This window comes from Colobus angolensis, unplaced genomic scaffold (assembly GCF_000951035.1).
Source record: "Colobus angolensis palliatus isolate OR3802 unplaced genomic scaffold, Cang.pa_1.0 Scaffold328, whole genome shotgun sequence".
NCBI classification, from domain to species: domain Eukaryota; kingdom Metazoa; phylum Chordata; class Mammalia; order Primates; family Cercopithecidae; genus Colobus; species Colobus angolensis.
In genome coordinates this window covers 373,806-401,681 of record NW_012116577.1, presented here as the reverse complement: position 1 = coordinate 401,681, position 27,876 = coordinate 373,806, and positions in this window count along the sequence as shown.

Sequence of the window (27,876 nt, the reverse complement as noted above, 5' to 3'; positions counted from 1 at the left end):
ACATGTGCCAAGTTGGTGTGCTGCACCCACTAACTCGTCGTTTACATTAGGTATATCTCCTAATGCTATCCCTCCCCACCCCCCCACCCCGCAACATGCCCTGGTGTGTGATGTTCCCCTTCTTGTGTCCAAGTGATTTCATTGTTCAATTCCCACCTATGAGTGAGTGAGAACATGTGATGTTTGGTTTTCTGTTCTTGTGATAGTTTGCTGAGAATGGTGGTTTTCAGCTGCATCAATGTCCCTACAAAGGACACGAACTCATCCTTTTTTAGGGCTGCATAGTATTCCATGGTGTATATGCGACACATTTTCTTAATCCAGTCTGTCATTGATGGACATTTGGGTTGGTTCCAAGTCTTTGCTATTGTGAATAGTGCCACAATAAATATACATGTGCATGTAAACACAAATTCTTAAAGAGCATGGTTTTGAATCCAAGTTATGACATTTATTAGCTAGCACCATTGTACAAGTTATTTAAAATGTTCTTAGTCTTATTCAGAAATAAAGCCACACACCTACAACCAACTGATCTTCAACAAAGTTGACAAAAATAAACAATGGGGAAAGGGCACCCTATTCAATAAATGGTGCTGGGAAAACTGCCTATCCATATGCAGAAGAATGAAACGAGACCCCTACCTCTGAGCACATACAAAAGTAAACTCAAGATACATTGAAGACTTAAATGTAAGACCTCAAACCGTAAAAATCCTACAAGAAAACCCAGGAAAAACTCTTGTGGACATTAGCGTAGGCAAATAATTTATGACTAAAACCTCGAAAGCAACAGCCAAAAATAAAAATTGACAAATGGGACTTAATTATTAAGAGCTTCTGCATAGCAAAAGAATCAACAGGGTAAAAAAAACAGCCTAGAGAAGGGTAGAAAATATTTGCAAACTATGCATCTGACAAAGGACTAATATCTAGAATTCATAAGAAACTTAACAAGAAAAACACAAATGACCCCATTAAAAAGTGGGCAGAATCATCCTAAGTGAACTAATGCAGAAACAGAAAACCAAATACCTCATGTTCTCACTTACAAGTGGGAGCTAAACATTGAGTATACATGGACACAAAAAAGGAAACAGACATGGGGCCCACTTGAGGGTAGAGGGTGGAAGGAGGGTGAGGACTGAAAAACTGTCAGGTACTGTGCTTGTTACCTAGGTGATGAAATAATCTGTCCACCAAACCCCCATGACATGAAATTTACCTATATAACAAACCTGTACTCGTACCCCTGAACCTAAAATGAAAGTTGAAAAAAAAAAAAAAACCTGCAGACTTGGTGCAGTGGCTCATGCCTGTAATCTCAGCACTTTGGGACACTGAGGCAGGAGAATGGCTTGAGCCAACAAGTTCAAGACCAGCCTGGGAAATATAGTGAGATCCATCTCCACAAAACAATTAAAAATTAGCTGGGTGTAGTGGTGCATGCCTGTAGTCACAGCTACTCAGGAGGCTGAGGTGGGAGGATTTCTTGAACCCAGGAGGTTGAGACTGCAGTAAGCTGTGATTGTGCTACTGCACTCAGCTTGGGTGGCACAGTGAGACCTTGTCTTAAAAAAAAAAAAAAAAAAAAAAAAAAAAAAGTGGTCAAAGAAGATGAATAACATCACTAGTCGGAGAAATGCAAATCAAAACCAAAATGAGATACCATCTCATCTCACACCAGTCAGAATACCTGTAATTTAAAAAGTCAAAAAATAATAGATGTTAGTGAGGATGCAGAGAAAAGGGAACACTAATACACCATTGATGGGAATGTAAATTGGTTCAATCCTTGTGGAAAAACAGTATGAAAGCCAGGCATGGTGACTCACACCTGTAATCCCAGCACTTTGAGAGGCTGAGGCGGGTGGATCACTTGAGGACAGGAGTTTAAGACCTGCCTGGCTAACATGGTGTAACCCCATCTCTACCACAAAATATAAAAATTAGTCAGGTGTGGTAGTATGCGCTTGTAGTCCCAGCTACTCAGGAGACTAAGGCAAGAGAGTCACTTGAACTCTGGAAGCAGAGGTTGCAGTGAATTGAGATCACACCACTGCATTCCAGCCTGGGTGACAAAGTGAGACCCTGTCTCAAAAAACAAAAAACAGCATGAAGATTTATCAAATAATTAAAAATAGAACTATCATTTCACTCAGCAATCCTACTTCTATCTACCCAAAGGAAAAGAAATCATTCTATCAAATAGATACCTGTATTCATATGTTTATTGAATCACTATTCACAATACCAAAGTCATGGAATCAACCTGAGTATCCATCAACACTGGACTGGAAAAAGAAAATGTGGTACATATACATCATGGGATACTACACAGCTATAAAAAAGAATGAAATCATGTTCTTTGCAGCAATAGGGATGCAGCTGGAGACCATTATCCTAAGTGAATTAACGTAGAAACAGAAAATCAAACACTGCATGTTCTCCCTTATAAGTGGGAGATAAACAATGAGTACATATTGGCATAAATGATGGAAACAATAGACACTAGGATTCCAAAATAAGAGAGGGGCAAGAGTTGAAAAACTACCTATTGAATAGTACATTCACTACTTAGGTGATGAATTCAACAGAAGTCCAAAGCCTGATACTACACAATATAAACATGTAAGAAAGACCTGCACATGTACCCTCTGAGTCTAAAATAATAAAATGTTCTCCCGTCCCCGCTTCCACACACACACGGTTGTTGAGGTCAAAATTACTATAAATAAAAGTACTTAGCATATAGTAGCAACTCAGTTAAAGGGAGTACATTGCTGTAATATGTTGCTTATTTGCTGCCAGTAATTCCTGCCTTATTAGGCAGAGGTCACTTAACCCGAGAACTTTTTAGTTACCCCCTATTTGCCAGAACCAGACAATCCAATTTGGGTCAACTCGATGCTTGCTCATTATGTCCTTACTTGGAAGCCAGCACAGTATTACATACTGAGTATACAAAGATAGAAATGACACATGAGAGGGACAATTCTTCAGGGAGTTCAAACTAGTAAAAGACTCACAGATAGTGACAATTGTTCATAGTGAACACTCTGCAAATGCTGGTTGAATTGATAGATGAATAATGGCAAATGACTAGTTACTGTTACATCCTTGCTTCCTGTCTAATTACATTTCTGCCTTTCTGTATTGAAACACAAAACCACAACATATTTGTACTCTTTTTCATTGATACTTCTACCCATAACTGCTAAATCAATCAGCCAGCGAATGCTGTTCATCAATTGTGATGCCATATGAGCAGGTTATTGTTATTGTGCTTCATTCATCCCAAAATGACTGTAATGACAAGTTCATAAACTAAGTGCAAGAAAACCAAGGCAGGTGTTTATACTGGAGGGAGTTAAATTTGTTCAGAGAAAATAGATTGTCTTAATTACCCTTCTGTTTTCAGTAGCAAGCTAAAAAAAAAGAGCAAGCTTGGTGCTCTGAATTATTGATCTCAAAAATACATTGAGTAAAGTTACTTTCTGCAATAGAAATGATTCTAATGCCTAAGAATGAATCTAATTATAATATATTATTTCCTGATGAAAATAAATAGCAACAAAATTTTTTTTGTAATTTGTAGAAAAATTTGTAAAATTTTTTGATTTTACAAATAAAGCAAAAATAAAATAAAATAAAATATTTTTAAACATTTTAAAATAAAGCAAAAAATAAAGCAATCCTTAAAGTGAAAAGCAAAAAATAAAGCAATCCTTAAAATGCTTTGCTATTTGTATCTTTGTTCTTTTCCCATATCGTTATTTTGTATAGTTCTAGTCAATTTATGTTTAAAATATGAATTCTGCTTTACAAAACTTCAGAGTTGTTTTGATGCATTATTTTCTTCTGACCACATACCATGTACCATTCATTCAACCCCATCCAACCCTCCTGCATGGTCACAGCCTCAAGCTGTGATCTTCTCTTGATGCTGCTTCAATGGCATGGTTCATTGGCCCAGGGAGGGCACCAGGACTGGGTCTATGGGGGTCTTCAAAGGAATCTGGATTTCGTACCAAACGAGAAAATCAGACCAGTTTTTCTGTTCTCCATTGTCTAAAGCAGTAGATTGTTAAAAAAGACAATCTGAAAAGAATCTGTTATATACATTTGTGTATGTATACATTATACTGTATATGTAGATAAATGATTAATAGCTACGCATATGCAATCTACTTTCACAATCAAGATGCGATGTCCTGAGTAAATTTCACTTATTTCCAAGGCTGGACTTGTTCCTGCCTTCAGACTCCATGCACCCTTGGAGTAAATTAAGCAATCTGCTTAAATTAATTCAATTTGGGTTTCTGTCACTTGCAATCAAATGAGTTTTAATATAATATTATATCAGTGATTTTCCAATTAGAACATGGGATGAACAAATTTAAATGAGAAAACAGTAAGATTCAGCTATAGAGCAGAAGAAAGACTAAGTTAAAACATAATTGTCAAATCAATCAATATGTCTTTCAACAGGCTGATGGATAAACAGACTGTGGTACATACATATATTAGAATATTATTCAGCAATAAGAAGAAGTGAGATATCAGGTCACAAAAAGCCATGAAGGAATCCTAAAGGCATATTGCTCAGTGAAGAAAGCCAATCTGAAAGAAAGGCTACATACTGTGTAATTCCAATTATATGACATTTTGAAAAAGGCAGAACTATGAAGACAGTAAAGAGATCAGTGGTTGCCAGGCGTTAGGGGAAAGGAAGGGTAAATAGGCAGAGAACAGAGGATTTTTAGGGCAGCTATACTACTCTCTATGATACAGTAATACTGGATAATCAGTCATTATAAATTTGTCCAAACCCAAACCCTTTGGCTTTAATTCATCATAACGTATTAATATTGGCTGATCAGTTTTAAAAACTGTACTGCGCTAATGCAAGATGTTACTAATGGAGACATGGGGGGTTTGTTGAGGGGGGTTATGGGAATTGTAATTTTTACTCAATTTTTCTGTAAGCCTAAAGCTGTTCAAAAATAGTAATAATAATTTTCACCTTCAAATCTGTCTCTGCCCCTCTTCAAATTTTCAAAGACCATTTTAGGTTGCCAATAACAAAAACTTTTATATTGTACATTATAGGCCCCTTGAAGACAGGGTCTTTCAAAGCTTCACAGTTCACTTAGAATCTAAGAGTGTTTATATGTTGGAGGTACCCAATAAATATTCAATAAATAGCAGATGGATGAAGGAATATTGTATTTTTAACAAGCTGATGTGCAGCCTGCAATCATTTAAAATTGAAATAACTTTTTTTTTTCAATTAGCCCTTGGTTTCCCCTCTCTTTATCTATACACTATTCACATGCCAAGTATATTTTTCATGTGGCTAAAAATAAATTTAAGTTGGATTATGAGCTATTTATGTTCAGGAAAGAAACTGCAAACCAACATAATGTTTCCATTTTGAGATAACTGTTTCGCTTTCATTTAAACGTTGGTCTCCTGGGGTGAATAATTAAATTCAGCCCACCTCCCCTTTACTGCCTCAAGATAATATGAGTTACTAAAGGGCTTACATGTCATCCTGGCCCTGTGAAGGAGGGTCTTGTCTGGGTGCTGGCTGGCCTTTGCCTTCATCTGCACCAGTAGTCAGTCTGTCCTCTCTGTGTTTGCATCCCTAGCTTTGCCCAGGCCTCAGGCTGATTTGTGTGCACTGCTGTGGTCTCTTGTCTCCAACCTCAAGCTCTCTCCTGGTACACCTGCCCACTGTCAGCTTACTTTATATCTTCTTGGAGTACATGGGCGGTTTCAGACGCTTTCCTGTGCTATGCATGGGAGCTCTGGCTCCTGTGATACTGTCTGCAGTTTTGTCTTCTAAACCCTTTTTTTTTTTTTTTTTTGAGACGGAGTCTTGCACTGTCGCCCAGGCTGGAGTGCAGTGGCGTGATCTCGGCTCACTGCATACTCTGCCTCCCGGGTCCAAGAAATTCTCCTGTGTCAGCCTCCTACTCAGCCTCCTGAGTAGCTGAGATTAGGCACGCACCACCATGCCCGGCTAATTTTTCGTATTTTTAGTAGAGACAGGTTTCACCATGTTGATCAGGCTTATCTTGAACTCCTGATCCACCTGCCTCAGCCTCCCAAAGTGCTGGGATTATAGGTGTGAGCCACTGCACCTGGCCTTACCTTCTACACTCTTAAGGCCCTTAGGCTTAACACATTTGTACTGCTGCTTCCCTCTGTCCTGTGGTTCATATCACTCTGTTAAAATACTGCCTTCTTACTAAGGCAATACTGATCATCCTTTAAATTTTAACACACTCATGTAATCTTGATTTCCTTTACTATTTTTTTCTTACTATTTTTTTCCATAGTAGTTATCTTTTAACATATTTTCACTTTTTCATCATGTTGTTTATGGTCTGTCCTCATCCTCCTACCCATTGTAAGCTATATAATAACACAGAGTTTGTTTTTCTCTTTTTTACTGCCATATGCCAAGTGTCTAGAACAGACACTGGACTATAGTTAATGCTTGATAACTCTGTTCTGCACAAATAAATATCTTGCCTTTTAAGTAAAACTGACCCTTCTTGCACTAGAGAACAACTCTGTAAGATCCTGCCATATGCAACAATGCCTGTCCCTGTCATTCACACACACGCTAGAGTCTCCACTCCCTCCCATTTTTCTGCTTGCCTATTCTCTCTCTTCTCATCCCGATCTCTCTCATCCTATGCACTATTCTCATTTGTTCAAGATCTGCATTTGGTCTTCTTTCTCAGAGTGACCCCTTTGTACTTTCTCCCTCAGCTTCTCCACCTTGCCTTCCTTTTAAAATATGGTTCTGTAAACTATCTTAGGCATGGTGTTTCCATCAGTCCTCTTGACAGAACTTCCACTATATTTTGTACTCTCAACTCTCTGCTTCTGAAATAGAGCAGGCAATTGGCACCATGGGAGTAAATACAACTGCTTGGGGAGACAGGATAGATTGAGACAAATTCTGAGCATGGTACCCTGGCAAGTAGTAGAATTTAAGAGATGAGAAAAGATAGAATAAGTGAGGGGAAACTAAAAAGATAAAATTAGAGAAGAAAAGAACTCTTGGAAGTCAAGATGGAAAAAGTAAGTCAAGAAGATAGTGGCCATCATTATTTTCAAATGTTCATGCACAGTCAAACAAAATTAGATCTGAAAATACTCCATTGGTTTTAGCAATTAAGCAGGTCATTGCATTCTTAGTAGGATCTATTTCTGTGAAATTGGTGGAGGGTGGAACCTAGGCCAGATGGTAATGAGTTGAGGCAAAAGGGACAAGGATGTAGTTTCCCTACCCAACCACCAGATGTTTGTGAGTGAACCCATCTAAGACCGGAAGAACTGCTTGGCTGAACCCAGCCTAAATTCACCTCCACCCACAGATTCATGACCTAAATGAATGATTTTGGTTTAGGTCACTGAATGTTGAGAAGATTTTTAATGCAGCAAAGTCTATTGTATAAATCATGTATAAAAATAGATAAAGGTAGTTAGGGAAGAGAAAAAGTCTTAGAATTTGGAAAAGGGAATAAGAAAGCAAGGCATGTAAGAAAATATTAAAGATGGAGATTTTAAGAAAGTATGGAGAAATAGATGTCGATGGAATAAATGTATAGGTTAGAGGGTGAGATATTTAAGAAGGGAATTCATGGCCTGAAGACTCACATTCATAATCTGGAGATTAGTCAGAAGACTGAAGAGAGCGCCAAGTTTTGATTGATTCCCTCTTAAATAATGCTGTTGCTAAGAGACCGGTGTTCAGTCACACTTCATTTATCACCACACTCTTTCCTCTTCATCCATTTCTGAATTACCTAGCAAGAAATACTACACATGGTTTACTACTTACTGGATGATTTTCACCTACTTATTGCTATGAAATGAGAATACAATTGAAATATTCCTGCAAATTCTTCAAAATAGGTAAGCAAGAGATGACATCCATCACTGGAAATATAGACTATTAGGGTCCCTTTCCTTTCTCAGCATCGCATGTCCCATGACCAGTATTTGAAGTTCAACTAAATTGCTTCAAAATAGATCTGATTCAATCAAATAGAAAAAACTAAAAATTATTTTGACTTAGAAAAGTTGAATGTTAGGGGCTGAATTTTGTCCTCCTAAAATTCATGTATTAAGGCCCCCTAACCCCTAGTATCTCAGAATGTGGCTGTATTTGGAGATAAAGTCTTTAAAGAAGTAATTATGTTAAGATAGGGTCATTAGGGTGGGTCCTAATACAATATGACTGATTCCCTTATAGGACAGTGTAGGATATCCAAAGTGTGGCCAACAGACTCACCATAGGTGTGATGAGGTCCAGTCTGAAATGCAGGGAACCTCAGTGTATGCACGGGCACAATCTTGGGATGATGCCAAGAGTCAGGTGGATGGGGTCCTTTCTGGGATGCTAAATTTATACAGAGTGAACCATATCTATCTGTAGGTATGGAGAAGAGTCTGGTTCCCTGAGGGGAGAGGATGTGAAAAGTAAGGGAGGATAGCAGAGTTCCAGTGAAGCTGATCAGTGTCAGGGTAGGTAAGTAGTCAAATCCTATATAGAAACCAGAAGGCTCAGCCACACACACAGTTTAATCACTGGACCAGCTGAGTTAGGCCAGCTGGAAAGGTGCTTATGGGAAGACAGCTGTGTGGCAGGAAGCATAAACTGATTGACTGATTGAAACATGGCTAACTCTATAGCGCCATCTTCTGGCACAGGTAGGGGGTAGTTAACCTACTGCCTGTATTTGCCAGGGCTGTTCCAAGACCTGGATTGAGCTGAGCCAGCCAGTGGCAGGAATTGTCAATGTCCATAGCTAAAATGATTGCAACGGTCGGGCGCGGTGGCTCACACGCGTAATCCCAGCACTTTGGGAGGCTGAGGTGAGCGGATCACGAGGTCAAGAGATCGACACCATCCTGGCCAACATGGTGAAACCCGGTCTCTACTAAAAATACAAAAATTAGCTGGGCGTGCCTGTATTCCCAACTACTCAGGAGGCTGAGGCAGGAGAATCACTTGAACCTGGGATGTGGAGCTTGCAGTGAGCTGAGATGGCGCCACTGCACTCCTGCCTGGAGACAAAGTGAGACTCCTCTCAAAAACAAACAAACAAACAAAAAGGTTGTAACAATGTCTGCTGGAGAGATGCAGACATGACACAGAAACAAGAAGATATTCCAGGATGAGAAGTTGCATGAAACTCTCCAAATTGTCCTTTTTACACCCTGAAGAGGGATTTAAACTATTAAACTATTACTCCACATTTCTGCATTCTTAGTACTTAGGTGTCTAAAGCGGCAGTATCCAACTGTATTTCCAAATCAGTATGTCAGGTCTTACCTTGGGGCTGAGTATGCCATTAAAAAATTTTGTGTGTGTGAGGGAAAAGAAGGAGCAAACCAAATAGGTTTTCTGCTTTCTTTCTAAAGCTCATTTTATTAGGCTGGTGCAAAAGTAATAGAAAGCCTTGATGTTTATTGAGATATGGCAGAGGTAACCTCCCCACATCTCTTTAGATATATCCCTTCATTAGAAGGATTGAAGAATTTATAAACTTCATTGAAAACTGAATTTAGAAAGGAAAATGTTGTTCTGATATACTGGCCAAAGTTCTGGTATGATAATGCCATCTAATACACAATCCTCAAATCTCAGTAACTCACAACAACAGACGTTTATTTCTCTCGGGGGTGGGGAGGCAGGTGGTATGCAGGTTGGCCAGGATAGGTCCACCTCAGGCTGTGGGTCAAGTTCAGGTTCAGGTCGGCCCTGCATGCCTCTAGTCTTGGATCTAGTGGCTCCCAAAAGCACAGTCTTATCATCTAGATGGCAGAAGGACAAGAAACCACACCTAACCATGCTCACACATTTGGAACCTCAGTTCATGTGACATCTGCTAACATTTCATAAGCCAAACTAAGGCTCATCACCAAATCTGAAGTCAGTGGGGCAGGATGTATACCCCACCTACTCTACTGGGAAGTAATACAAAGGCTGTAAATGTATTGTCAAGTACAGGGTGAGAGTGAATTTGGGGAACAATAATATAATTTATCAGAATAGTTTGTTGGTAGCTGTGGCTATGACATCTTCTAGAGTACTTGGGAGTAGAGGTGAATTTCCTGCCTTGATGCCCCAATTTCTAGGAACTTTGACAATAGGTGGCATCTACAAACATGGATTTGTGCCTGCTAGTCATTTCTATTGTTATAATGAGGTATATAATTCAAAGGGAATATGTCTTAATTATTTGTCTTTCAGGTGATTGAACAATAATATAAAATTATAACTTTGACTTTTATAAGAGTTTCTATTGAGTTAATAAAAGCAATCATCTTTGTCAGCTGGACAGTTAAGATATCACCCAGTCAGCCAACATTACATATTACAGAAATTCACAAAACTATCTTTAAGGCCTATTACCATATACTAGACCATGGTGAAATTTACTTTGACAAGTGATCAGTAAAAAGAGATCACAGACATAGAAGTAGTAGCACAGCAAAGCATCTAAGGCTTAGACGGTACAGATAGGACCTTGGGTACCGATACAGTGCTGTGTTAAAAACTAGGTTCTGAAGTCCTCCTAATGAAAACCTCTCATTAATTCAAGCAGCACTGACCACTGAAATCTGGATACTCTTTTGTGAGGAGGTAGAAGGTATCAGAGTATTCTGTTCACTCATTGGTAATCTTCTCTGCTAGATAACCTTTGCCTAACCAGTTGTCCAGTTTAGTGGTTATTGAATGTGAAAGTAACCTTGAACCATGTCTGAATAGTCATTCTCATTGCAGGTCTTCACACGTGGAAGTTCTCTAACGCATGCCGTTTGAAGCAAGACTACATTTTCATGATAGATTAATGAAAATTAATGTATTAGAATATATTAGAAAAATAAAAATAAAAATGAGAAATGCTAGAAACTGCTTAAGATTCTAGAAGTTAGGGTGTTTGTAATTTGTACATTTGGATGATGAGCATCAGCAACTATCCAGGAACACAGACACCTGCACTTCACAGGAAGGCAAGGTTTTCAGCAATCATTTCTGATATTGTATAAATGCTGGCTCAATAGTACTGGTCTTATTCCTTCTGAGAACTTGGTACTGTCTTTGTTTCTTTGTAGTTCTTGTTGTTGCATAATGTAGAGACTTCCGCTGGGATATTTCATAGAGTTTTTGGAACAATAAAACCCTGCCTTATTGAAAGCCCCTTAATTAACAGATTTATCCATTATGATGCACATCCAGACATAAATACAAAATATGTGTCTTTCATATTCTTCCTGAGAATCCTGAATTAAAAGCAGCTGAGGCAGACCGTAGTTGAAATCTGAATATGGCATGCCTGGATAGTGATTTCTAGTAATCCCGGTCTCCACTAGGATAAACAAAATCTTGAAGACTTGCTATATTCACAGAGTCAAAAATATCAGAGAAAAGAACCTCCATTTTTTTCATCATGTGTAAATACAGACAGTCCCCGACTTATGATGATTCAACTTAACATTTGTTTGACTTTATGATAGTACCTTCAGCTGTGCACAGTAATGGTGAGTACGATACACCCATTCTGTTTTTTACTTCAACTACAGTATTCAATAAATTACATGATATATTCGACACTTTATTATAAAATAGACTTTCTCTTAGATGATTTGCCCAATGGCAGGCTAATGTAAGTGTTTTGAGCACGTTTAAAGTAGGCTCAGCTATGATGTTTAGTAGGTTAGGATGTATTAAATGCATTTTTGACTTGATGGTATTTTCACCTTATGATAGGCTTGCTGAGTCATAACCCCCTCGTAAGTCAAGAAGCATCTGTGTAGCAGGAACTGCCTATAGCAGAGGTAGGAAACATTTGACACAGAAGGGCCCCTGGACCTACAGAGCCTTCGATAAGCCAAGCTGTGCAGGAGAGGAGGAATGCCTCATCCCTCACTATTAATTTATTTGCCCATTTCTTTGGCATCACTCCCTCTACCCTAAACCTCCCTCTGTTCCTCAATGTCCACAATTCCTACTGAAATTCTCTCAATTTCTTAACTTGTCCTCTAATAGCAAGCATCTGGTTTGCTAACAGATTTGTGCAGCCTTTAAAGAAAGATATTTTGTGGTACAAGAATCTTGATTTTTCTTAAATCAATTATTCTATTGACCAACAAAATAGCTATAGTGCTTGTTTACCACATCTCTTTCCACCATTTACCTGTTTTATCTTGTGTTCTTTCCTGTTGCTGATCTGTTCCTGCCTTTGCTTGCTTTCTGTTTTTCTCTCTGTCATCTCCATACCCTCCATTATTTTTAGATACTCACATTTTCTTTCTTTTTCCCATTTCTACTCTACCTCTACATGTGCCTGTGTACTGATTATTTTCATTCAAATAATCAGATTATGGCTTTAAAGGAATCTTAGCGACCATCTAGTCAGAAGCATTTATTTTACAGGTGAGGCAGCTGAGGTCCAGAGAGATTGTGAATTTCCCAGTATCACCTGGCTTGTGCCTGGACTCAGAACCAGAAGGTAGAATTCTGGAAACACAGCTCATTCTTTACCCACAATGGCTAACAGAATTGTCAGCCCCCAAATGGCTTTCTTCCATTATTCTAATGATAACACGTATTTATTGACAAATAGGTGTGATGTTGTTTTGAACATAATGCAAGTCCAGTATATTTCTGCTCCTGCTCCCAATAAAAATCAAATAATAAGTCACCCAGAATGCACCCCTAGTGCCTCCTCTTCTCTCACCACTCCCACATGTTGCTGTGTCTAGTCCCAGAGACAATTGTCCATGTCATCTTCTAGTCACAGGACCATTCCTGTCTAGAGTGCTCTGAAGTCTAAGGAATGGAATCATGGTATAAATGAGATGCAGAGCTAGTGACAAACCTAGAACTATACATTTTGGGGGTACAGGAGGTCCTGCAGCAGACAAATTCCCCTACTATTAGAGAGCTTGGCTTGCAGGTGGTTGGGGTGTACCCTGTCTCAGCGTGCAGCTTTTAAATCACTGTTGTTGCTGCTACTCATTTTTTGTTTATTTGTTTGCTGATTTTTAAATCTCAGAGATTGATCAAGACAGGTTTTCTGAAATAAAATTAGAGCCAAACATAATTTCTGAGTTTCCTTCCATTGCATGGGTTGTACTTTTCATATTTTCTACTTTTAATCATCAAAAGAAAAAATAATGACACTTAACATTTACTAAGTGCTTATTCTAAGGCACTGTGTCTTTATGTGGGTTACCTTATGTCACACTCACAGAAATTCCACAAATTAGATTCTATTATTAGCCACGCATTGCAGATCAAATAACTAACCATTAGATGTGACTGGATTGGTGGAAGTAGCCAGCAGTAGACTTCAGAGTGGGCATTCTTGAGGTACTTCCATAAAAGAGTGGATACAGCCACTGTAGCCACTTCCAATTCAGTTTGCACCTTGCCACTAAACTAATATTTTGTAGCCCTTTCAATCCTGCAGCTGTAGGAAAATAATGGTTCCCTTGTCTACCATCCCAGCACCCACTTTCAAGCTACACTTGCAGCCTAGCAATGCCTTATCAATTAAAAAACAACAGCAACAAAAAAGGATTATCCTTTTTGCTGTTAGCATTATTAATCTCATCCTGAATTGGTCCAGCAAGTATAAATCAAAATCTGCTTAGCCATTTTTTTATTGGCAAAGAACAGAAGATTTACCCCTGCACTCATTATTTTCTAATTTGCATTTCATCTCACACAGTTGATCTATTAAACAAGTCATTTGTAACTTGTCAAACAGATTAAATTTAGCTGATCTCAGACAAATGCATAAATTGCTTTCAAAATTTTCAGATTTCCACCCAACAAAGGGCTATTTTTTTGGTTTGCAATGCAACATGTCATCATCTAATACAGAAACCATATGCTTACTTTCATGAACAGAATTTAAAAACTAAAACATAAATTCATAAATTCATAAGCCAGTGAATTTTGCTTTATAGACCACACATCATCTATTTTTGCAAATTAGGGTTGTATCCTTTCTAAAGGGAAATATGTAATTTACAAATAGAACTTTTGAAAATAGTTCCAGGTAAAAATCTAAGACAAATAGTAGGTGTTGATGGCTGATGCTGAATAGTCCTTAATTACAAGTGGCATGTGTAAGAGGATAAATAAACTTAAGGCATTCCAAGCTTAAAATACATAAATAAAATAGAGAAAGTTATGCATGACATTTCTTCTGGAATCTGCATTTATTTGCAAAATGCAGATAATTTTTGTTCTGAAAGAGGAAAAGGACCGAAAATACAACTTTGCAAAGGTAACTCTTCTGATTGGGAACTTTATCCAACTCTGATATTTTCTCTGGGACCTGATTCCTTCAAGTACATCACTGTTTTCTGTATCCATAGGATCTTCCTCTCTACTGGTTTATATATTTTTAACTCATTTGAACATATCCAGATGTCTTTTGTTTAAAAAAGTAAAATTATTTTTAACAATGCTTTCCTTCACTTCTTTTTGAAAATAGTTTATTCTTAGTGTCTTCACTTCTAATAATTCTTTAAACTACTCACTTATTAATCTATTCATTAATTCAACAACTATTTTTAAGTATGTACTATATATAAAACATTGCAGTAAGTGCTGTTGGAAAAAAAATATATAAATGATCATGTCCCATGTTTATCAGATCACCTACTTTCCATAAAAAAGTGATTCAATAAGATTAAATCGTTATAATAATTGATTACATGTAATTTCTTCTGGAGATTTGCATGTTTTCAGGCTTTTCAAAGCTATGCTTTAACTTCTAGTGGTACAATTCAGACACCAGGAAGAAATCTGTTTTGAAAGGGACCACTGCCTCTGTCTATGCTGGGATTCAATGGGAAGCTAGAGAAGAGGCAACAGTAGACAGCAAAGTAGAGGCGATTGAAAAGGGGGAGACAGAATGAGATAGAACTGGTGAAAGCAGGATTTCAATCATGGCTGATTTTACTTCCCAAGAGACATTTGGCAATATTTGGAGACATGTCTGGTTGTCACACAAGCCAGGTGTTGCTCATGGCATCTAGTGAGCAGAGGGCAAGAATGCTGTCAAACATCCTGCCATGCACATGATAGCTCCCATGACAAAATTATCCAGCCCAAAATGTCAATATTATTGCAATTGGAGAAACTCTGATTTAAAGGAATGAGTATGAATTTTCTTTCTTTCATTGCATACCATGGCAGTGATGATCAGATAGCAATTCATAAATGGTAGAGGTAGGCCTATGTTCTATAGGAAGACAAGTCCTGATAACATTCTGTCAATGTTTAGGAAACAACAAAATTCTTTTCATACAAACAACATAGCAAGGGAACTAGAGAGAAAGGGAGAGAGACAGCAGCTATGTCTTGTAAAAGGCACTGGACTGCTTGCTCCTCTGATACCTGGGTTTGAATCCAGCCTCACATTCTCACATACCTAGTTTGAATCCAGCCTCACATTTACAAGTACTAGTGATTTGAACAAGTCACTAAAAATGTCACTAATCTAATTTTCTCAACCATGAAAGTAATCTAATAGGGTAATAGAACAGATAACATCCAAGAATGTGTCTGGCACATACCAACAACTACACGGCTTACATCTATGGGGCTCTTACTGTTTGGCATTGTTCTAAGCATTTTGTATGTATTAACTCTTTCAGTCTCATAATCAAAGGCGGGTTAGGTAGTAGTATCTTCTCCATTTTATCAGATAGGCAAATCTAGGCATAGAGGTATTAAATGACTCTCTTAAGATTGAAGGACAGGGCCGGGTGCGGTGGCTCAAGCCTGTAATCCCAGCACTTTGGGAGACCGAGACGGGCGGATCACGAGGTCAGGAGATCGAGACCATCCTGGCTAACACGGTGAAACCCCGTCTCTACTAAAAAATACAAAAAACTAGCCAGGCGACGTGGCGGGCGCCTGTAGTCCCAGCTACTCGGGAGGCTGAGGCAGGAGAATGGCATAAGCCCAGGAGGCGGAGCTTGCAGTGAGCTGAGATCATGCCACTGCACTCCAGCCTGGGCAGCAGAGTGAGACTCCGTCTTAAAAAAAAAAAAAAAAAGATTGAAGGACAGATCCCACACATTCTAAGTTTTTCAGAAGTGTTGGTTGATCAATTGCCTCAGATATTAAAGATAATAAGTAGGAGGTGGACTGTTTGGTCAACGAACTATTCTTAAGTATCTACTATGTGCTAGTCACTAGAGATGGGGTAATGAGTATCTTAGTCTATGCTGCTGTAACAAAATACCTGAAACTGGATAATTGATTAAGAACAGATATTTATTTTCTCACAGTTCTGGAGGCTGAGAAGTCCACAATCAGGGTGCTGGCAGGTTTGGTTGTCTGAAGAGGGCCACTCTCCGCTTCCAATATGGTGCTTTATTGCTACATCCTCTGGAGGGAGGGAATGCCGTGTCCTCACTTGGTGGGAAACAAAAGAGCAAGCTAAGCCAACACTGTGCAAAGCCTTTTATAAGGGCCTTCATCTTGGTTTCAAGGGAAGGAATCCTCATAACTTAATCACCTCTTAAAGGCTCTACCTCTTAATACAATCACATTGGACATTAAGTTGCAACACCTGAATTTTGGAGAAGATACAGACATGCACTGGAGCTATGGCAGGTTCAGTTCAGACTGCCTCTTCATTCTCAATAAAGAGAATGTGACAATAAAATCAGTCTCAAAAATTTGTTTATTTCCCAGTGCATGTAAAAGTTAGTTTTTACTATACTGTAGTCTATTAAGTGTGCAATAGCATTATGTCTAAAAAGCAATGTACATATCTTAATTTTAAAATACTTTATTGCTAACAATGCTAACGATCATCTGACACAGAGACACAAAGTAAGCACATGCTGATAAAATGAAAAAATAGCGCCAAAGGACTTGCTTGATGCAGAGTTGCTACAAACCTTCAGCTTGTACAGAAGAAAGAAAAGAAAAAAATGCAACATCTGTGAAGTGCAATAAAGTGAAGTGCAATAAAACAAGGTATACATGTACCTTCAAACCATAGCAATGAGTAAAACAGATATGGCACCTGCCCACATGGAACTTATAACATCAGTTAATAGGCACAAAAGAAAAGCTTGTAAATAATGTGAATTCCCAGACTCATCTCTGAGAGTCCAGTTTGGTTTATCTGTAGCAGGGCTCAGCATTCTGCATTTCTAACATGTATACCAAGTGTCTGATGCAGATGGTCTGATGACAATACTTTGCAGAACAACTGATCAATCGTTGGTTCTGTAGTGTGTGCTACTGGGTTGAAATGGGACCACATGAGTTCATTACAACTCAATACCCATCACTGGGAAAGCAATTTGAAATATATGCTACATACTAGACAATTGACGCATTGAGGGCAGGGAGAATGTCAGAGTAGCACTTAAGCAAGAAAGGTTATCTGATTGGCATTAACTCCTAATAATAGACCAGTTAGGAGTCAGGAATACTCAAAGCCCCTTTCCAGCAGGAAGCCTTTTGCTACTCACGTAAAAGCTGTTTCCTAGTTAATCCTTCTAGAGGCCGTGCAGGGCCTTGACTCACTGTGGAATGGCCTGACTGAGAATCAAGAAAATCAAGAAAATCTGACTGCCATGGAGGACGAGAAACTCAAAATTTTAGTTCTTAGCAGTAGTTCCTATTTTCATTCCCCACATTGAGATTTTGCCTGTTCCCTGTTTACCTAGATATTAAATATGAATGACAACCAAAGATTTTGCATGTATTGTTATCTAAATAATAAAAATTCAATGTCCATTAATTTTAAAACTACTATATAATTAAAATTATAATCCTTATAAAGTATATTGTCCAACAGAAACATTAAAAACTAATGCCCTAGAACACTGATTATACACTGGTGTCGAGGAGAGACCATTGCCAGAAGAACCAGAAGATCCGGGTTTTACAGACCTGACTCGCCGTAGAGGTTGTAAAATTCACTTAATTGCTAGGGGTATCTAATTGCTCTATAAAATGAGAGGCTGGTCAAGTTGATCTACAATAATATTTCTAATTTTTATTTACAAACCTATGTGGAATATGAAATTAATATAGTGATTCAAGAATCAAATAGAGAATGAGAACATTCTTATTTATAATAACTATAAATTTTTATTTTGTATGTATTTTGTGTATATTTTTGTTCCAGATATACCTATGTAGATACTGAGTCGTGAAAATGTGTTTCTTATTGTAGATTTTGTCAACACAGTTGGAAAGTCACTGATTTAGAAGATCTTTCAGCTCTAAGTTTCTCTAATTCTGTGATTTCACCTCACCTGTTATTGACCTTGTACATTATCACATGATACTAACAAATCCAAATTTGTTTTTGCTTTGCTACAGAGTCAAGCACCAGATATGTCCATTTTCAGCATATTCTAAAGAATGTTTATGCTTCCAGAAGGTCACAGCCCAATCTCCTGTGGCCTCTTCTGGCCTCTTCTTCTCTTATGAGCTGATTCTGGTATTTTTCACTGACCAATAGAGCTAAGATAAAACTGGACTACATAGCTACAACTATTTTGTGTAAAATGAGAAAAAAAGGTTTTTTTAATGAGGTAAAAAAGTCATCATGCCAAACTATAGAATGAGAAAAATATAAAAGCCCACCTGAGACATGATCTCAGAAAGTATATAATTTAATTAAACCATGATGTTTAGAGGAGCTGGAATAGAGAACATAATAAAACCAGGATAAACTAAAACCCTAGAGAAACCATCAGCAGAGTTTCCCAGCCTCTTACTCTTCAAATTCCTCACACCCATTCTGAGAATACTGCTGAACCTACTTTAATCTCCAAGAACAATTAAATTAGGCACATTATTTTGCAACTTGAGATTTATAAGACATTCTTTTAGTGATAGTGCTTTTTTGGCACAGTGTGCATGCAGCAAGAGGTACCACCCTTCCCCTTCACTTCCATTCTATCTATCATCACAGAAAATTGTATCAGGATCATGTGAGGGAACTTTTCAGTTACCCCTGTACACCCAGAAATTCTAAGAATCAAAGAGTGTATGCACTCACCTTTTCACATCTTTCCACATCTAAAGGTCAACCCAGTAGTGCATAATTATGAGTAGAATTGTTTAGTTATGTGACACCTTTGCAAAACACTTGCCTCCCCCCCAATATCTAATTGATTTACACAGATGCCAGGGAACTTCTGAAGTGTGATCAAATATAAACGTATCTGGCAAACTGAGGACACAGGAAAGACTGACTAATAGAAGTCAAATTTGAAGTAGAGTCAGCAGGTGCTTGAGAGAGATTTATTCTCAAGGGAAAAATATAGGAAGGTTGAGGAGAATTTGCACAGAGTTGGAAAGGAAACATAGTTTCAGATACACAGCTAATACTGTAATCTCTCCCACCTAGCATCTGGGTTGCTTTAGATATACCAGAAAGAGAAAGGGGCCATTTTTGCTAACTAAAGGAGCTATCCCACTACTTAACGCCTAGGAGTCTTAGTTGCCTTGCTAAGGAATCTCCATAACCAAACATATTCTACGGGAGGAATGCCATTCCCATGCCCACATTGTACCAGAATTGGGTAGGATGAGAGCACTGATGACCTGAACCATCAGGCTGGCTGCCTTCTCTGGCAGTGGGTCCTGTTCAGTAGAGGTAAGGGTTATAGCCCTGCCTAGCATCCACAGCAGTAAATGTTTGCCTTCAGTTAGATGGTATCAGTGACTGAAGATCCCTCGACCTGGGAGTAGAAGCAAGGACAGTGGTGCTACTGAATCCTAAATCAGTGGGTTGTGTGTCTCTGTTGCCAAGACTAGCCATAGCAGGCCTCCAGCAGTGACAACGGAGGCAGCAGCAAAAAGCAGGACTCTTTTAGGGGTACATGGAAAATATCCTTGAAGAATCTCAGATATATCTTGGTAGAACTTTGTAGGGTTGGAATGCCTGATAATATAGTACAAAACTTTAGCCAGTGAAATTTGGATTCAACTGATGGACATTGTTACAAACTGGGGAGGCCTATAGATATTTGTATTTTAAAAGGAATAACTTTATTTTAAACAATCCCGAACAGAAATCACAAAGCCATTTCTGAAACAAGGGTATTAAACATTCATGGTTTATCTTTGCCAGCAGAGTAATTGCAAATAAACCATATTCACAGAACAAACAATTATTAGGAACAATAACAACGGGGTGGCCCATCAGGTAGGTGATATTCATCAATCATTTATAAAGTATACTGCACTATGCAAGGTATTGGAAGGTGAACAGAAATTCACCAGTTATACTTAGGTGCTCACAAATATCTCCTGATCTGTCTAACTCAAATTCTTCTGCGAGTGAAAAAAAGCACAGTAGCTTATAGTTTATTCAGTAAGAGTTGGAATTTTCTCTATACTTAAGAGGGGTGGAGATAATGAATTATCTCAGTTAACTTTTCTGTGTGCTTTCAAAAAATTTAAGCAAAATTAGCATTGATTAATCTTAAAACATTTACCTTGTAAACCTCAAAATGAATTTAATTTCCCAGTTCCTGTAAAATATCAATTCCAGACTTAGTCCTTCAGTTAATGAGAATGTATTGAATTCAGTACTGCCTCAGGCACTTTTGGCATTTGACAGTAAGCATTGTTATGGAAAAAAACAGTGCTAAAAAGACACCACCTAATTCTTTGAAAATCTAAAGTTTGACTGGGAAGCTAAATGACACAAGATGAAAGAAATCAAGATTATAATTTCCAGAATCATGTTTTGCCCTTTCTGTGGAATATCTATGTAATCCCATAAATACTTCATTTTCACACAGTATCATGTGAGTATTTTTGAAAGAATTATTCAATATGCACAGGAATATAAAAAAGATAAATAGATAATTGATGTAAACAGTGCCTGTGATGAAGGAAGAATCCATTTTGAAGAAATACTTTCACACTTGCTGACTGTCTTAGTTCAAATTCAATAATGGGCCCATGATCTTCTTGAAGGCCACATATCATAAAGTTAGTAAAAATGTATTCATGGAAAAAGAGAGTCCAGAAAGAGGAAATGGAAAATTAGGTAATATATTTCAAAATAAGGGTGCTGTCTTGTAGGTAACTGAGAACTGGTGAATAATTTTGGTTATGTATATAGCTATAAACTATATACATATATACATAGGCACAATCAGTTGTTGAATTAAAACAATGAAATAACTTTTCCCCAAATGATTGGTTTGCTCCTCAAGAAATCATAAACAAATTAAACTTCTGGATTAGAGAAAAAGATAAAGTTATTTACTTCCAGCATCCACTTAAAAGTCAAACTTTCTATATGTTGTTTTTAGAAAATGTTTGTCTCTTCAGCCTCTGGTTGGTCCCTCTGTGATGGAGAATTCATAGGACACCAGGGCAGGCTGAACTCCTGGTTGTCTCTTCCGCACTCCGTTATTGCCAGCATCCATTTCCATGGCCACTGGCAGTAAACGTACCTCTTGTAGACACTTTGTCACCCTCGATTCACTATCCTTTTGTTCAGTTTATTATTATTATTATTATTATTATTATTCACTAGCTTTAGGGGTACAAGTGGGTTTTGGTTACATGGATGAATTGCATAGTGGTGAAATCTTGGCTTCCAGTGTTAAATGAAGATGTTATCACCCATATTTCAGCCACATCTCATTTATGACGGTGCATATTGTCGTAAAGCCTATGTGTTGTTATTCCTCTTCATCAAATGGCATTACTAGAAGATATACCTTACAAAGATAGGCAAGCTGGGTTTTCCCACGTCATCCTTAATATTTGACTTTTAACAGAATTGTAGGCATAAAATATATTATCGAAAATGCAACCTAAGTTTTAATGTGGTGTTAGAAGTATTAAATGATTTTAAAATCTCAGCAGGGAGATGAGGTTCCACGTGACAGCAGGAAACAGCAGACTCCTGGCCAGATGAGACTCAGTAAAACAAGGACACCAATCTCTTGGATACGGGACTGCAGCCAGATGCTGAAAACCCGGAAACGCTGACCAAGTAATTGCTGCTTTGGTGGAGGAACAAGGTAATATCAGGATGGCTGAGGTCTGACTGGGAAGTAGCAAACTAGGAAGAGGAGTAGATCAAAGCACAGACCAAGTATATAAGCAGAAATAAAAGGGTTTTTTTGTTTTTTGTTTTTGAGATGGAGTCTCACTCTGTCACCCAGGCTGGCATGCAGTGGCACAATCTCAGCTCACTACAACCTCTGCCTCCCCAGTTCAAGTGATTCGCCTGCCTCAGCCTCCCTAGTAGCTGAGATTACAGGCATGTGCCTCAACACACAGCTAATTTTTTGTATTTTTAGTAGAGATGGCATTTCACCATGTTGGCCAGGCTGGTCTCAAACTCATGACCTCAGGTGATCTTCCCACCTTGGCCTCCCAAAGTGCTGGGATTACAGGCGTGAGCCACTGCGCCCAAACTTTTTTCAAGTGTGAGCCACTGCTGCTGGCCAAAACTATTTTTTAAACCAGGGCTTAAAGAGAAACCTCCTCCAACTGTAAGCTCCTTGAGTGTAAGAGCTATGTCTAGACCATAAACATAACATACATATATACGTCAGACACACATCCCTGTCTGAGGGGGTCATTCAATTAATGTTTGATAAAGAATAAATAATTTGCACCAATGGTTTACTTGAGAACTAGACCTCAACTCCCAATTTTCCACTTAATTTTATATTTCATTTTATTCTATTTTAACTTTTTAAAGCTGAGATATACTTTGCATATGGATCTGAAGGATTTAGTTCATTGACTTAACAAATGCCACCACGTGACCAGGCCTGGCTTCATGGATGTAAGACCTGCGCAGTTGCAAAGGGACCCATGCATAGTAGGACCTTGTTCTTGGTTTAATGCTTTGCTACTGCCACCTTGAAATTCTTAGTAACTTTTGAACAGGCAGTCCCATGTTTTCATTTTGCATGGGCCTACCGATTATGTAACAGGTCCTGCATGTTACCCACACCTATATCTAGACACAGGACATTTTAACCACTGCAGAAGATTTCTTCATGCTTTTCATCATAGTTTACTTTTACCTATTCTGAAACTTCTAGAATAAACAGTGTATTCTCTTTTTTATTAAGGGGCTTACCTACAAAGGATCCAGCAGCACAGTAAGTCTTAAAATAGAGTTTCTGTATAACAGACCAATGACCAGTCTTTAGTAATACGTTTTCATAGTCTCTGATCTACCTAGAACATACCAGTAGCTTAATAACTGTATGGCTAAGTAAATGAATAAATGATCTTCAGTGTTTTCTCAGACCTTTAAAACCTGTATCTTCAAGGTCAATACTTTGACAGTGTTTATTTTTCTCTGGAATCTAGGTGAGTACTGAAATATTCCTCTTTTAAGGATATAAAATTTAGGGAACAAATCAGAAAAACACAGATAACTTGTCCCTTCATATATTAAATTACCATAAATAACTAAATATATGACATCTCCCAAATTTTAGAACAATTCCATTTTAAAAAGAAAAATTACCATTTTAATGGGGGGCTATAATATTCTCACATGTATGAGATCAAGCTAACCACATTTGCTTAATTCCAAAGGCACTTTTTCTACTTCTGATTTCTAGGGTAGAGGCTGACAAGTAATATTAACAATAATAGTAACAAACAATTTCAGTAGCTAATATTTATCTGAGCTGTTATCATTACCAGGCAACACATCAAGGGCTTACACATTTTAATAGTGAGACCTGGGCATGTGACTCAACATCTACATTTGAAAATTAGAAGAATAATTACAACTTTGCTAGATTTATTGTGAAGATTATTGGTAAAATGCACACAAAGTCCTTAGCACGGTGTCTAGCATAAAATAAGAACTTGGAAAACATTAGCTCCTATTATCACTAGGTTGTAATTTAAACAAAGCGACAATGCCCACTTTAAAGGTGAAGGAGCCACTGCTTGCAGAAATTGGTGAGCTTACAGGTGGGTGCTGCTATGTAAGTAGGAGAGTTAGGACTGACACAAATCTTTCTGACTCTAAATTCTTGTGTTTAACTACTCTAAATCACTGCTTCCCTGAAATGCAAAACATGTGCTTTACAACTCGAAAGACAAATTGTAATTATGCATTATGTATCTCAATAGATCAGTTAGTTTTATCAAAATATTTGCCTATAGCATCAAGTACACTCATTGTATTTTTATATTCTAGTGCCATGATTTGCTCTGCAAGTTCAGTCAAGTGACTTTTGCATACTTTTCAGCAAGCAGTGAGTCAAGGACAGCAACATTTTCTGATCTCATATGCAACACAGCATGAGACTCATTTCACTTCATGGATGAACAAAGCTAGTCAACAGCTTTATTTGATTCAAGGTCTGCCAGGGACTGTCCTTTCTGAGTTATATTACACAGCAAGTATGAATAACATTACGCTGATTCATCAAGATGTCTCTGTTCCTTGAGTCCAGAGAAGATTTCTGTGTTAGATCGTTCTTGCATTGCTATAAAGAAATATCTGAGTTTAGGTAACTTATAAAGAAAGAGGTTTATGGCTTGAGGTCAGAAGTTCAAGACCCGCCTGAGCAACAAGGGAGACCCCTATCTCTAGGAAAAAAATTAGCTGGGCATGGTGGCACAGGCCTACAATACCAGCTACTTGGGAGGCTGAGGTTGGAGGATTGCTTGAGCCCAGGAATTTGAGACTGCAGTTAGCCATAATCATGCCACACTGCTCCTGCCTAGGTGAGAGAGTAAGACCCCATCTCTAAAAATAATAATAATAATAATAATAATAAGGTTTGTTTGGCTCACAGTTCAGCAGATAGTACAAGCATGGTGCCAGCATCTGCTACTGGTGAGGGGCTCAGGAAGCTTACAATCATGGCAGAAAGAGGAGGAGGCATTTCACATTGCAAGAGTGGGAGCTGAAGGGTGAAGAGTGGGAGCTGTTTAAAAGTGTGATAGGTGCCACACACTTTTAAACAGCCAGATCTCCCATGAACTAACTGAACAAGAACTCACTTATCACCAAGGGGATGGCACTAAACCATTCATGAGGGATCCACCACCACGGTCCAGTCACCTCCCACTAGGCCCCACCTCTAACACTGGCAATTATATTTCAACATGAGATTTGGAGGGGATAAATATCCACACCATACCAATCTCTGTGATCATCTTTTAAAATATAACACTACTTCCATAGATTGTTTGCTTTTGACATAGGAAGTTTTGACTTGAAAATATAGGATGTTGTGTTGAATATCTTCTCTGCCCCTCACAGCCACTCTCCACCCTTCACCACCCCGGGACACTGCCCTACATAGATTGCATTGGGAGTTACCTTGCCTCCTCTGCTCTCCAGCAAGGCAGCCACTGGAATAGAGTGGAGGCAACAGCAGGACCAAAGGGAGGGAGGAGAGTAAGATCATACACTTATTTTCTTCTCTGCTTCCTACTGTGTCACCTCAGGTGAGCTGCATTTTTCAGAAGCCAGCTCTCTTTATACACCTCTCTCACTGCAGTTGTCATAGCCTGGGAGAAGTAATGACTCTGATATTACTGCTCATGTATAAGCATACCTCAGAGATACTGCAGGTTCCATTTCAGATCACCTCAATTAAATGAATATTGCAATTAAGCAAACCACATAAAATTTTTGGTTTCCTAGTGTATATAAAACTTATATTTACATGGTACTGTGGTCTATTAAGTGTGCAATAGCATTATGTCTAAAAAGGCAGTGTACATACCCTAATTAAAAATATTTTATTGCCAAAAAATACTAAAGATCATCTGAATCGTCAGTGAGCTGTAATCTTTTTGCTGGTGAAATCTTGTCTCAATGTTGATGGCTGCTCATTGATCAGGATGGTGGCTGCTGAAGGCAGGGGTGGCTTTGGCAATTTTTAAGTATAAGACAACAGTGACATTTGCCATGTTAATTGACTCTTTCTTCTACAAAAAGTTTCTCTGTATCATGCAATGCTGTTTGATAGCATTTTAACCACAGCAAAACTTCTTTCAAAATTAATTATCTTAAACCTTACCTCTGCCTTATCAACTAAGTTTATGTAATATTCTAAATATTTTGTTGTCACTTAAACTATGTTCCCAGCATCTTCACCAGGAGTAGATTTCACCTTATCTTTCTTTGCTCATCCATAAGAAGCAACCCTTCATCTGTTCAAGTTTTATCACAAGATTGCAATAATTCTGTCACATCTTCAGTCTCCAATTCGAATTCTAGCCCTTTTCTTGTTTATACCACATCTGCAGATATTTCCTCCCCTGAAGTCTCGAACCTTTCAAAGTCATCCACGAGGGTCAGAATAAACTTCTTCCAATCTCCTGTTAATATTGATATTTTGACCCCCTGCCATGAATTGCAATTGTTTTAATGGCATCTAGGATGGTCAATCCTTTCCAAAAGGTGTTCGATTTTTTTGGCCAGATCTATCAGAGGAACCACATGTATGGCAGCTATAATCTACAAAAATGTATTTCTTACATAATAAGACTTGAAAGTCAAAATTACTCCTTGATTCATGGGCTGTGGGATGAATGCTGTGTTAGCAGGCAGGAAAACAATATCAATCTTCTTGTATATATCCATTAGAACTTTTAGGTGACCAGGTGCATTGTCAATGAGCAGTAATATTTTGAAAGAAATTATTTTTCTTTTTGAGCAGAAGGTCTCAACAGTGGGCTTACAATATTTAGTAAGCCATGCTGTAAACAGATGTGCTGTCATTCCAACTTGGTTGTTTTATATAGAGAGAGAATGAACAGATTAGATTTAGTATAATTCCTAGTGGCCCTGGGAATTCGGGAATGATAAATGAGCATTGGCTTCAAATTAAAGTCACCAGCTGCATTATTCCCTAATAAGAGAGTCAGCCGGTTCTTTGAAGCTTCAAAGCAAAGTGCTGACTTCTCTTTTCTAGCTATGAAAGTCCTAGATGGCAAATTCTTTTGACAGAAAGCTGTGTCATTTACATTGAAAATCTGTTGTCTATATAACCACCTTCATCCATGATCTTAGCTAGATCTGGATAACTTGTTTTAGCTTCTACAACAGCATTTTAAGCTTCACCTTGCACTTTTATGTTATGGAGACAACTTCTCTCCCTAAACCCCATAAATCAATCTCTACTATTGTCCAACTTTTTTCTGCAGCTTCCTCCCTGATCTCAGCCTTCATAGAATTGAAGAGAGGGCCTTGCCTTGGATTGGGCTTTGGTTTAAGAAAATGTTGTGACTGGTTTGATCTTTCATTTAAATCACTAAAACTATCTATCTTCATATCAGCAATAAGACTGTTTCAACTTGTTATCATTCGTGTGTTCACTGGAGTTACACTTTTAATTTCCTTCAAGAACATTTTCTCTGCATTCCCAAATCGACTGTTTGATGCAAGAGTCATAGTTCTTGGCTTATCTTGGCTTTTGACATGCCTTTCTCACTAAACTTAGCCATTTCTACCTTTTGATTTCATATGAGAGATATGCAAATTTTCCTTCTACTTGAACACTTAGAGAACATTTCAGGATTATTTGTTGGTCTAATTTCAACATTGCTGTACTGAGGGAATGAGAAGGCCTGAGGAGAAGGAGAGAGACTGTTGAATGGTCAGTCAGTGGAGCAGTCAGCACACACACAACATTTAGCGATTAAGTTTGCTGTCTTCTATGGAGGTGGTTTGTGGCTTCCCTCCCCAAATTACAATGGTAAAATCAAAGATCGCTGATCACAAATCACCATAACAGATATAATAATAATGAAAAAGTTTGAAATATTATGACAGTTACAGAGACACAAAGTGAGAATACGCTGTTGGA